This window comes from Pinus tabuliformis, chromosome 2_2 (genome assembly GCF_031772625.1).
Source record: "Pinus tabuliformis cultivar Carrire ecotype Pingquan chromosome 2_2, CPIR1, whole genome shotgun sequence".
Taxonomy (NCBI): domain Eukaryota; kingdom Viridiplantae; phylum Streptophyta; class Pinopsida; order Pinales; family Pinaceae; genus Pinus; species Pinus tabuliformis.
The window spans coordinates 310,186,266-310,199,171 of NC_142300.1; the positions used below are offsets into that span (position 1 = coordinate 310,186,266).

General features: G+C 37.0%; 2 pseudogenes; both read right to left on the reverse strand.

Moving 5' to 3' along the window:
• Positions 1 to 4,460: 4,460 nt before the first annotated feature.
• LOC149192527 (putative receptor-like protein kinase At1g80640) lies at positions 4,461 to 8,613 on the reverse strand (annotated as a pseudogene).
• Positions 8,614 to 9,099: 486 nt separating this feature from the next.
• On the reverse strand, positions 9,100 to 12,361 carry LOC149192528 (putative receptor-like protein kinase At1g80640; annotated as a pseudogene).
• Between the last annotated feature and the right edge of the window lie 545 nt (positions 12,362 to 12,906).

Below are 12,906 nucleotides of genomic sequence, written 5' to 3' on the forward strand. Positions count from 1 at the left end.
CACAGACGCTCTCATGCTATCGGCATGAAAACATCCAAAAACTGAAAGTTGCTCTCATCGGCTTTCCTGCCAGCGTCCAGAGTCTCAATTTACCAGTGTTACGCTAGCAACCCCGGGACTTGAGCAACTTTTTCAGGGACAGAGCCCAGGTCACTGCCTAAAATGGAATGATAACTGAAGATGAGTCAAAGGACATGGAAACAATTATGCAAAAGCAATAATTAAACAAGACCTTAATCAGAACCCTACTAGCCATGACAAGAATTTTGTCAAACATATCATCAAACTGTAACCTATAGGTTTAAACAACATAATAAAGTGTAGGGATCTCATACTTATCTCAGAATCACTATGAACCATTGTTCCCTCATGTCATTTGTTCCATTATCGTATATTAGGCCATAGATACATTAATCATTCATTTACAAGTAAAAACATGTCAAGAACCATACATAGTTGTCGTCATAAAAATGTACATATAACTAGCATAATAGGGACAGAAATATCATAAGCATAACAACCATAAAATCCACATATACATCACTACATTGACACTTGAAAATCAAGGGGATGAATTTATCACTAGCATTTTCACCTTATGTTGCAAAGGAAACGCTATAAGGCATAGAGTGGGGAAGAATAGTATAGAGTGGGGAAGAATAGGTAATCAAATCCGTCAAAATTAAGATTAAATTGATCTATTAATTTTTCATTTACATACACTAAAATCGTATGCAGCGTGGGATAAGAATCTCAAGAATCTCAAGTTATCATTCAGATAAATTTCTATAGTGCATGTTCTATTTTAAATATTTGACTCTTTTGTCATAACTGGAAGAATCTCAAGTTATCATTGAGATAAATAAATCTCTATAGTACATACTCGTTATATATATATATATATATATATATATATATATATATATATATATATATATGAATGAAGATCTCTGCTATGATTTATATTACTTTCTATAGTCCATGCTCTATTTTAAATATTTTACTCTTTTGTCATCACTGGAAGAATCTCAAGTTATCATTGAGATAAATAAATCTCTATAGTACATACTCATTATATATATATATATATATATATATATATATATATATATATATATATATATATATACATATATATAGATATATATATATATATATATATATATATATATATATATATATATATATATAGATATAGATATATGAATGAAGATCTCTGCTATGATTTATATTACCGTGGCAATGCCATTTTTCTCTCGCAAAGTTGCATCCATTGGTTTTTTTTAATACATTAAAAGATCTAGCTGCTATGGTTTGTTATGATCGATGGGTTATCTTTCATATTATATTGTAGATGATGTTAGATACATTAAATCATTTTGAAATAAACACGAACATGCCGTTGGCATTGATTAGCGGCATATGCTAAAATTACTTATCTTGATTGAAAAAGAGGTTGATGTATTCATTGAGAATCTCTCACACTAAAACTTCTTGAAACATGGCTTGAAACACCATGTGTTAATGATGTTTTTATAGAAGTTCCAACAATGAATGTTGAAGGCAACATGGATGTTGTAGAAAATAAAAATGTTAATGAAATTTCCATGCAATACTGTCCTTGAGAAAAAATATTTTTATGATTTATTTTGGAACAAATTGATGAAGAGAAAGCCAATTTTTGAAGAAATAGAGGACATGCATGGACAACTTGGAAAAATCAAACAGTTGCACCAGCCAATAAAGACACTGAAATCTGAAGCTTACAACAAAAAGACAAAGCTAAAGCAATGAAGAAAAGAAAAGGAAATCCAACTGATGTAAAAAAAAATTAAATTGTAAGCATAGCTTAGACTTGGACCAGAAAATATCTTAGTTTAATTTTTTTTTTTTGTAATTAAAGGGGAGTGTTGCATAAAATAATTTCAACCACCCATTTAAATAGGAGACAAATGTTTGTTGGAAATCTTCGAAAATTTTATATCAGAACGATCTCAAAACATACAGGTAATGACTCATTTTCTTCGGTCAAGGATAGTGTGCATTTGCATGGAGTGCACAAAACAATTACAAGTGATAAGTATATTTATTTTCAAAGTGATTGGTACATTTTTTCCCATTTGCAAATTGATGGTACAACAAACATGGTAAATAAAGTTCTGAAAACATGTTGCAGATAAATTCTGGAGAGCATATAGACAAAATGAAATTTAACTGGTGTCAACAAAGTACAAGAAAACCACCCCTCCTTATTGTCCAGAGTTGTAAACTTAGTGGAAGTACCAATATGAATAGGTCAGCAAAGGTGTCAAAGCCTCTAAAGCTCAGGAAGGATAGCGTGAGTACTGTGTATGCGAACACAGTTTAAGCTCAAGAGGGATAGCTCTTAAAGAGCTTTACCACTATATGTATAAACTTTTATGGAAACGAGCAGGGGCTTAGCATAAGGTGTTAAGAGGTTTGGCCCTTGTCCCTATGCGCGGGCACTGTAACCAAGCGTCGAGGGCGAAAGAGCCCAATCTATCTTCTTATATGCATGTGTTGTGGGTCTAGAAGTTAGGGCTCAGAGGAGCACAGAGACGCATGTCTTATAAACCATATGGACAGGAGCCATGTCCACAAGCACATGCAAGAGAGATCCTAATCATCGAATGTCACGAACTTTTAGCGCTGACCACGTGTCCCAGAGATTATGATGGGAGGCTTGACAAATCCCATTAGCAATGAGTCGTTGAGATGACATGGCGGGTGGGGTCAGTTGTTCAACGATTGGCACGGTGAGGCGAAGGACCCCCAAAACACTTATAACGTGAAATTTGAACTTACTATGCAGCAGAGGGCCAAGCAGGACCCCCAATTAGTGTGGCAAGTGACTTGGACTCAGAGCCACGTGACATCCTGGAAGGTAGACACGTGTTACTTGAATTCGGGGGTTTTGTGGTCCCAAGTGGACTGGATCTAAGTGACACATGGCATACCTAGTGTGGGGCCATGTGGAGGGTGACATCACCCCGGGACCATGTACCCCGCGATTTATGTTGGAGTGAGGTGCAACCTCGCTGAGATTTAGTCCCCAGGGTGATGTGGCACGGCGAAGCCCACCTACACAGGCATAAGGGACCACAACCACATGATTGGTTAGAGCGGAGTTGAGGTGGTGAGTAGCCAGGTGGACTTCCACGAAACCTTGGCGGATTGTAAGCCTCGCAGAAGAGAATGGGTCGGGACGACATGGTGTGGTGGAGCCTGAACGTGCTGCAGTAGCAAATGACGATGGGACGCATGGAGGAGGTCTACCAAGGATCTGTGTAACCCCAGAAGATCTTTCCCAGCAGTTTCAGTGGGGAATCACAATGGAATCTGTTGGGATTTTAATCTCGGTGTGATGTGGTCATAGAGAGGGGTTAATTTATGACCCGGTATGAACGGGCCGACGGCTAAGGTAACGCTGCCATGTGGCGATGAGGTGGCTAACTCGGATAGCTTGTGGACACCACATGGCAAATCAAGACGACATGGCACTATCTGATAGGCTAATCTTCGAATGGCCATATATTTTGATCCGAGAATCGTATTGAGACAAATCTTATATTTTCATAAAGGTCTTGACAAGACGAACACAACAACATCATCTGTTTTAAGTCTTAAGAAAGTCGAAAAAGGTCGAAAAATTTAGACCCCATTTCCATAACAAGACTTTGGAGGTTGGGTCAGCTTAATAACTGCCTCCTTCTACCCTTAGTTGGGGCTAGGGATAGTAGGGGATGTGTTACAGAAAGGCACATGCCAAAGGGTGAGCACAATGTAGAATTGGTGTTGGTTGAACAATAAGGTAACATGCTATTCTAACACACTAAGACTTGGTAAAGGTCTAGAGCTCATCAAAAGCACCCAAATGCACAAATCAATTATTCCCTTTTTCAAAAGAAAATTATAAATTTTTTCATCTCTATATTGATCAAGTTTCACGTCATCCCCTAGAAATCTTCAACCACTAAAAGTTATCACTCCATACCTAAGTTACATGACACAATGAGACGAGACATGAAGGACACTAAAATACAAGTGTCTAACACATGACATGGTGACCCCAATAACAAGACACGAAGAACAAGGTTTATATATATACCTTAAAAGAAAATAACACATTACACAAATAGAAATTATAGACATAAAGATTCAAATTTTGTTAGAATTTAGAAACTAGAACATTTACATGATACAAATTCGATCATGCAACTAAATACTACTTAGTACTTACTTGTCCTAAGTCAATGACGTTCAAGTGACAAACACAAGAAATTAGAACCATAAACTATAGTTTCTCATTAAGTCATTAAAATCGAAATGTATTACATAAATAATGAGTCACTATTACTACAAGTGGGAATGCCAATGAAAAATACAAAATAGGGTAGATACTAGAACCGTAAATGGAAGAATCTCATAGCTTGTGATTGTCAATAGTCCTTCTCCATGTTAGAATCATCAAAATCAGCATCACTTCCATGACTCTCTCCTCCATCCTCCCCCTTCTCTTCCTCATCTATATCCAATCCAATCAATGCATATGTTGGTGTGGAGAATGAACCCTCAACTGGATCACCATCAGCAAAATTGAATGGCTCTAGCACTGGTTCATTAAGATCCAAGTTTTCTAATGCCAACTCAACACTACTATCCAAACCCCATATCATTAGGAAATGCATCCCACATCTTTGTCTTTCCCTTCAACCACTCTTCCCTCTATTTAGAAATAAGACAGAGGTTGATGTGCACATACACCATACACCATTGTCTTGCACTTGGAATCCTTTCAAAGCTACACTATAACCCTCAAATGCACTCCAAAATGCCTACAAACTTCAACCTACTAAATGAAATGAGGAAAAAGGACAGACAAGTCACCTTTTTCAAACCCACGGGGCACTTTTGACAAACATGTGTCCTAAACGTGGGACACATTTAGAGCACATGTCGAACATGAGTATGGCACATGCCCTGAATGCATACTCATGAATCCATGTCTGACATGTGGAAATTGTGACACGTGACACCCTAGGTGTGTGTCATCTAACTTAGAAGACTTGTAAGATACCAAACATGAACCGGACATGTGCCAAACTCGTCCTTACAAATCCATGTCCAACATGTGGGATTCATAACACATGACCCCCTAGGCATGTGTCCTATGAATTAGAAGACTTGTAGGATACCAAACACACATCATTTTGCACACGAGAGAAATTTTCATAATGAATCCTCACACGAACGCTCCAACTTTTAAGATGCAAGATAACTTTATAGTAGACAAAACATGACAAAAGGTTCATTTTCATGTCATGTGTCCAAGGTAAATGCATATTTTTATATGTAACCTCTTGCAAGACTAAAAAGAGATAGACATTGATTTTAACTTGTATCTGAACCAAAATTTAAAGCAGCAATGACTTTGGTTTTATTGAAGGCATCCAATTTGACCCTGCTACAGGTATGTATCTATTGTGGTATGTTTATACAAAATAAAGACAACTGGAAAATTTTGATTCTTTATGATTGGTTTCAAACTCAACCACAAATATCATTCAGCATTTTACTAGACACATGTTTGTTCTCTAAAATAAAACTCAAATTTATTGTGTATCTATAATGATCATGCATTGTAATTTGTTGTACTGTGGCCCGTAGATACTTTCAACACTCCAGGTAATACATCATTGTAGGTGGACTAATATTTTAATCTCTACTACACTATATATCACTATATATATGCAAACAATGATAGAAATTCAAAATTGGATCTAATTTCTTTATTACACACTTACCATCAAGCATGTATTCTGAAGCTACATATCCCAATGTCCCTACTAGATCAGTATTTGTGTTACCAGCACATCCTGCACTTGTTACTGCAAGACCAAAATCTGAAAGCTGCATCCATAGCCAGTGGTTAGAGAGCGGTGACTACAATACCATGTACTTAGGAAATGTTTCACTTTGGACCAAGTGTTTTAAAGAACATAAATCAAGATGGAAAAATAATCTATTTAGAAATTTCTCAAAGTATAATTCATGATAAGCAATAATAAATTAATACAAACAGCTGCACATGTCACGAAATTGATAGAAAGGAAAAACTGAAGTCCTACATCAAAATATTTTGACAAAAACATAACTGATGCTTAAAACAGTTCATAAAGTAAAAAAAAATTCAGTAGGAAAGCAATGGAATTCCCATCTCACAGAATCTCCCATTGAATGCAATGCACATGCCATACATTTACAAAGGCTTTTGTCAATTACATTCTAGGAAACTTTCTTAATGCGTTACAAGAACCTTCCCAAATTAACCGATAAATATTACATAAGAAACATTCATTTCCAGGCAGATTTAATGGTATTACTATTTTTAACACTACAGTTAGTGTAAGTGGGATATTGGAAAACCTTGCCCTCACCTTGGCGTTGAAGCTTGTATCAAGAAGAATATTTGATGATTTGAAATCTCGGTGAGTCACTGCAGGGTTTTAGTGCTCATGCAAGTGTTCTAGACCCTGTAAAAGAAAGAAAACCATGGTAAGCTTGAGCTCCCAGGTTGATAGAGGACCAAGTGAAAAAATGATTTCAATTGGTAAAATCTAGTAGTAGGGAATCAAATTATCTGTGTTAAAACTACCTTGCTGAATCAAGGGCTATCTTCATCTGCAAAAACCATGTAAGTGCAGATCCGTGAGATGGTCCTGACAAGCAATCCAGCACAGTTTCTTAACAAAGCATAGTTGTGAAAGGCTGCTTACTCATGGCCTACTAGTTTATCCATGACGAATGGTAGTATCAAGTTTCTTTGAACAAATAAAAGGCTTCAAAACAGAGGCAATATTGAACTTGCCTAGTGGTTGGAGAAAGCTACCATGTAATTGGTCTTCCAAAGAGCCATTATGCATCAGATCGTATACTAAAAACCGTGTATGTTCATGAGTACAGAACCCAAGCAAAGAAACAAGGTTTGGATGTCAGATTTTGCTCATTAGCTCCACTTCATTCTGCAACCAATGACAATACCAACAGATGAAATCAGCAAAGCTTCTTCTAAGTTCTAAAATTATAGGGAGAATAAAAAAGCACAATGCAATATGTTAAATGCAGTGCATCACCAAATCCACAAAAGAAAAGACACTCAAAAGGGCAACTTTAGGGCACCCCCCCAGAAAATGCCTTCACTAATATCTTCTTAAGTTTGAAGAAGCAGCCAGCTTCCAAAATAATACCTGTAACGTTTTTATTACCTACCTGAAATTCATGCTCAGCCTGTCTACTACCCTCATCTAGCTTCTTCACAGCAGCAAAGGAATCATCATCAAACATTGCCTTGTATACACACCCAAATCCACCCTCTCCAAGTATGTTATTGCTGCTGAAGTTATTTGTAGCTGTTAGTAGCTTAGAATATTCAATTGCAGTTGCACATCCATTTTTCTTAGAAACACGGGAGTTCAAACGACTCAGGAGAGGCATGAGTGGAATACCCCTATAGGCATCTGTGAAAATTCAAATTACAGGCAACTTAGTGAGCTAACCCTAGATCAAAATAGTCGTAATGTAACTAATCGAACTCTCATGTAAACAGAGGTCATCCATACCCATGGCTTTTTATAATTTGTTAGAATCCAAAATTTTGATTGTATCAGATGATGCAGATCATGAAATCAAGTCTGATGTTTATTATGTTAACCCCCACGAAAAATAATAGTTTGACAGAGGAGAAGAATTTCTAGACTCATGGAAACCATTCCAATGCACTAGCAGTAATGCATAATAGTTAATATGTATACATACATCCAAAAGATATCCACACATATTCAACAGGGGAATTCATCGAATCTCAGTCCCGAATCCAATCAAACAATATCTCCATAGGAAGCACCACTCTCTCGTGGCTGCCCTGTTGGTGTACACATCAAGAGAGGGTTTTGTTTCACAGAGTGAAAGGGATAAAATATGGCATATTGGTGATACCAACCTGAGGCATCTGGATCTAAATTTCGCTTGAATGCATGAGGTTGAGGTGAAGAAGGAGCAAAGTTGTAAGTCTTTCTATACAACCAAGTACAAACTAAAGAAATCATGATACATCCAACAAATATTGGCAGTATGATAATTGCCAATAACAGTCCTTTGTTGATGTGATGAGATTCTTTGTCTATCTAGATTGGAGAACCTGTGTCTGAACACACAACCCATTTTGCAATCGTCAAAAGAACAAAGCGCAATGACTTCTCAGAACTTGTAGAAAGATGCAAACAAGCAATTCAAATTGAGAGATTTCAATTTCTGAAGAAATCTTACACAGGCTGTATTTTTTAGCATAAATATACTCTTCAAAAATTTAATGAAAAGGTTGGCGTTGAAGCCCTTACTGGTTGAATTTTCTGGTTTAGTTGATGCATTTCTTTTTGCCAGGGGATCATCAAGTAGGGAAGCCGATGACAGTGCGAAATGCAAAGAAACTGGCGCAGAGGTAGGCACCAGTAAAGAACGTCCCTTTGCAGTCTCGACTTTGTTAAAAAGAGAGAGACTCAGAATCAAAATATGTAGTAAAACTGAATGCCCCATCTTGAAAATGAGTTCTACTTGAAAGTCAGTCAGGCTGTGGCAGAAAGCTCAGGAGATATTCAAAGAGGTAGATATCTGTGTCCTAAACTTGGGACACATTTAGAGCACATGTCGAACATGAGTTTGGCACATGCCCTGAACTCGTCCTCACGAATCCATGTCTGACATGTGGAAATTGTGACACGTGACCCCCTAGGTGTGTGTCATCTAACTTAGAAGACTTGTAAGATACCAAACATCAACTGGACATGTGCCAAACTCATCCTTAAGAATCCATGTCCAACATGTGGTATTCATAACACATGACCCCCTAGGCATGTGTCCTATGAATTAGAAGACTTGCAGGATACCAAACACACATCATGTTGCACACGAGAGAAATTTTCATAATGAATCCTCACACGAACGCTCCAAATTTTAAGATGCAAGATAAATTTATAGTAGACAAAACATGACCAAAGGTTCATTTTCATGTCATGTGTCCAAGGTAAATGCATATTTTTATATGTAACCTCTTGCAAGACTAAAAAGAGATAGACATTGATTTTAACTTGTATCTGAACCAAAATTTAAAGCAGCAATGACTTTGGTTTTATTGAAAGGCATCCAATTTGACCCTGCTACAGGTATGTATCTATTGTGGTATGTTTATACAAAATAAAGACAACTGGAAAATTTTGATTCTTTATGATTGGTTTCAAACTCAACCACAAATATCATTCAACATTTTACTAGACACATGTTTGTTCTCTAAAATAAAACTCAAATCTATTGTGTATCTATAATGATCATGCATTGTAATTTGTTGTACTGTGGCCCGTAGATACTTTCAACACTCCAGGTAATACATCATTGTAGGTGGACTAATATTTTAATCTCTACTACACTATATATCACTATATATATGCGAACAATGAGAGAAATTCAAAATTGGATCTAATTTCTTTATTAGAGACTTACCATCAAGCATGTATTCTGAAGCTACATATCCCAATGTGCCTACTAGATCAATATTTGTGTTACCAGCACATCCTGCACTTGTTACTGCAAGACAAAAATCTGAAAGCTGCATCCATAGCCAGTGGTTAGAGAGCGGTGACTACAATACCATCTACTTAGGAAATGTTTCACTTCGGACCAAGTGTTTTAAAGAACATAAACCAAGATGGACAAATAAATCTATTTAGAAATTTCTCAAAGTATAATTCATGATAAGCAATAATAAATTAATACAAACAGTTGCACATGTCATGAAATTGATAGAAAAGAAAAACTAAAGTCCTACATGAAAATATTTTGACAAAAAAATAATTGATGCTTAAAACAGTTCATAAAGTAAAAAAAAATTCAGTAGGAAAGCAATGGAATTCCCATCTCACAGAATCTCCCATTGAATGCAATGCACATGCCATACATTTACAAAGGCTTTTGTCAATTACATTCTAGGAAACTTTCTTAATGCTTTACAAGAATCTTCCCAAATTAACCGATAAATATTACATAAGAAACATTCATTTCCAGGCAGATTTAATGGTATTACTATTTTTAACACTACAGTCAGTGTAAGTGGGAGATTGGAAAACCTTGCCCTCACCTTGGCGTTGAAGCTTGCATCAAGAAGAATATTTGATGATTTGAAATCTCAGTGAATCACTGCAGGGTTGCAGTGCTCATGCAAGTGTTCTAGACCCTGTAAAAGAAAGAAAACCATGGTAAGCTTGAGCTCCCAGGTTGATAGAGGACCAAGTAAAAAAGTGATTTCAATTGGTAAAATCTAATAGTAGGGAATCAAATTATCTGTGTTAGAACTACCTTTCTGAATCAGGGGCTATCTTCATCCACAAAAACCATGTAAGTGCAGATCCGTGAGATGGTCCTGACAAGCAATCTAGCACAATTTCTTAATAAAGCATAGCTGTGAAAGGCTGCTTACTCATGGCCTATAGTTTATCCATGACGAATGGTAGTATCAAGTTTCTTTGAACAAATAAAAGGCTTCAAAACATAGGCAATATTGAACATGCCTAGTGGTTGGAGAAAGCTACCATGTAATTGGTCTTCCAAAGAGCCATTCTGCATCGGATCGTATACTAAAAACTATGTATGTTCATCAGTACAAAACCCAAGCAAAGAAACAAGGTTTGGAAGTCGGATTTTGCTCATTAGCTCCACTTCATTCTACAACCAATGACAATACCAACAGATGAAATCAGCAAAGCTTCTTCTAAGTTCTAAAATTATAGGGAGAATGAAAAAGCACAATGCAATATGTTAAAAGCAGTGCATCACCAAATCCACAAAATAAAACACACTAAAAAGGGAAACTTTAGGGCACCCCCCCAGAAAATGCCTTCACTAATATCTTCTTAAGTTTGAAGAAGCAGCCAGCTTCCAAAATAATACCTGTAACGTTTTTATTACCTACCTGAAATTCATGCTCAGCCTGTCTACTACCCTCATCTAGCTTCTTCACAGCAGCAAAGGAATCATCATCAAACATTGCCTTGTATACACACCCAAATCCACCCTCTCCAAGTATGTTATTGCTGCTGAAGTTATTTGTAGTTGTTAGCAACTTAGAATATTCAATTGCAGTTGCACATCCATTTTTCTTAGAAACACGGGAGTTAAAACCACTCAAGAGAGGCATGAGTGGAATACCCCTATAGGCATCTGTGAAAATTCAAATTACAGGCAACTTAGTGAGCTAACCCTAGATCAAAATAGTCGTAATGTAACTAATCGAACTCTCATGTAAACAGAGGTCATCCGCACCCATGGCTTTTTATAATTTGTTAGAATCAAAAATTTTGATTTTATCAGATGATTTAGATCATGAAATCAAGTCTGATGTTTATTATGTTAACCCCCACGAAAGATAATAGTTTGACAGAGGAGAAGAATTTCTATAGTCATGGAAACCATTCCAATGCACTGGCAATAATGCATAATAATTAATATGTATACATACATCCAAAAGATATCCACACAGATTCAATAGGGGAAGTCATCGAATCTCAGCCCCAAATCCAATCAAACAATATCTCCATAGGAAGCACCACTCTCTTGTGGCTGCCCTGTTAGTGTACACGTCAAGAGAGGGTTTGGTTTCACACAGTGAAAGGGATAAAATATGACATAGTGGTGATACCAACCTGAGGCGTCTGGATCAAAATTTCGCCTGAATGCATGAGGTTGAGGTGAAGAAGGAGCAGAGTTGTAAGTCTTTATATACAACCAAGTACAAACTGAAGAAATCATGATACATCCAACAAATATTGGCAGTATGATAATTGCCAATAGCAGTCCTTTGTTGATGTGATGAGATTCTTTGTCTATCTGCATTGTAGAACCTGTGTTTGAACACACAACCCATTTTGCAATCGTCAAAAGAACAAAGCGCAATGACTTCTTAGAACTTGTAGAAATATGCAAACAAGCAATTCAAATTGAGAGATTTCAATTTCTGAAGAAAACTTACACAGGCTGTATTTTTTAGCATAAATATACTCTTCAAAAATTTAATGAAAAGGCTGGCGTTGAAGCGCTTACCGGTTGAATTTTTTGGCTTAGTTGATGCATTTCTTTTTGCCAGGGGATCATCAAGTAGGGAAGCCGATGACAGTGCAAAATGCAAAGAAACTGGCACAGAGGTAGGCAACAGTAAAGAACGTCCCTTTGCAGTCTCGACTTTGTTAAAAAGTGAGAGACTCAAAATCGAAATATGCAGTAAAACTGAATGCCCCATCTTGAAAATGAGTTCTACATGAAAGCCAGTTAGGTTGTGGCAGAAAGCTTAGGAGATATTCAAAGAGGTAGATATCTGCATCTTCTCAACGAAGTTTCAAACCCAAAAATGCATAGCACTGCTCTCAAAATTGTAAAATTGGTAACAAGAATACACGGGGGTAGATCAAATCCCATTTACATTGGATTTCTTTGAACACTTCAAGCGAGAATGTAAACAGATCTGAACAGAGAGTTGATCTTCACTGATCACAACAAGATTTGTAGCACCAAATGCCCAACAGTCCTCCACAAGTGAAGTTCAGGCCTCCAAATGAGTGTGCGCTTAGTTGAAGAGCTGTACATGCAAACTGGTCCTTCAGCGCTTATCCGTGAGCCCACACATATCACGCATTGCTGCGAAACGAATGGCTCGCTGGCGGTGCGTCCGTCCCGCTTCCTCATTAACTATTCAGGATCAGTGTTGGATCAACGATCACACTTCATTCAATCGTCTAACACCACAAATCCACGGTCAACAATAGGACACGACAATGGCTAGGGCAA